Source organism: Sinocyclocheilus grahami, unplaced genomic scaffold, assembly GCF_001515645.1.
Source record: "Sinocyclocheilus grahami isolate Dianchi unplaced genomic scaffold, SAMN03320097.WGS_v1.1 scaffold148.1, whole genome shotgun sequence".
NCBI lineage: Eukaryota > Metazoa > Chordata > Actinopteri > Cypriniformes > Cyprinidae > Sinocyclocheilus > Sinocyclocheilus grahami.
The window spans coordinates 17,704-18,229 of record NW_015505327.1 but is presented as its reverse complement, the minus strand read 5'-3'; positions in this window follow the sequence as shown (position 1 = coordinate 18,229).

The following is a 526-nucleotide window of genomic DNA, read 5'->3' as shown; positions in this document are numbered from 1 at the left end:
TCATAGTAGTACCTTTTAAAGGTTCTAGTTTGTTTGAACAGTAGAAAGAATAAATACAGTAGTTAAAATAAAAAATCTAATTGAAACACATTACATTTCTGTTTAACTATCTGTCATGTTTGGTTGAAATTTTTAGCTCACCTCTTTGTGGAAAAGGAGAGACACTGAGGTTGTGGTTTCTGTGATCCCTACACAAACCAAAGGAACATCAATGGTCATTCGTCACAGTGAGCTGCGTACACTTCAGCCACACCAGTGGCTAACTGGCGAGGTACAGCATACATTTCTTTCTCGTTAAAATGTAGTTATATAAGCTTAAGTTACTTTTCAGAACTATAAACCTTTAGTTAAAAATGATAAACATATGCATATACTATACAATAAAGGTCCATCTTTAATACATAACTGTACAGAATGTAGTGCAGGAATAATGAGTAGATCTATATTAACACTCCAGCTACCACAATTAACTTATATGGAAACAACAAATATGAAAGTAAAATTCCATGTAGGACTGCTTATTAGG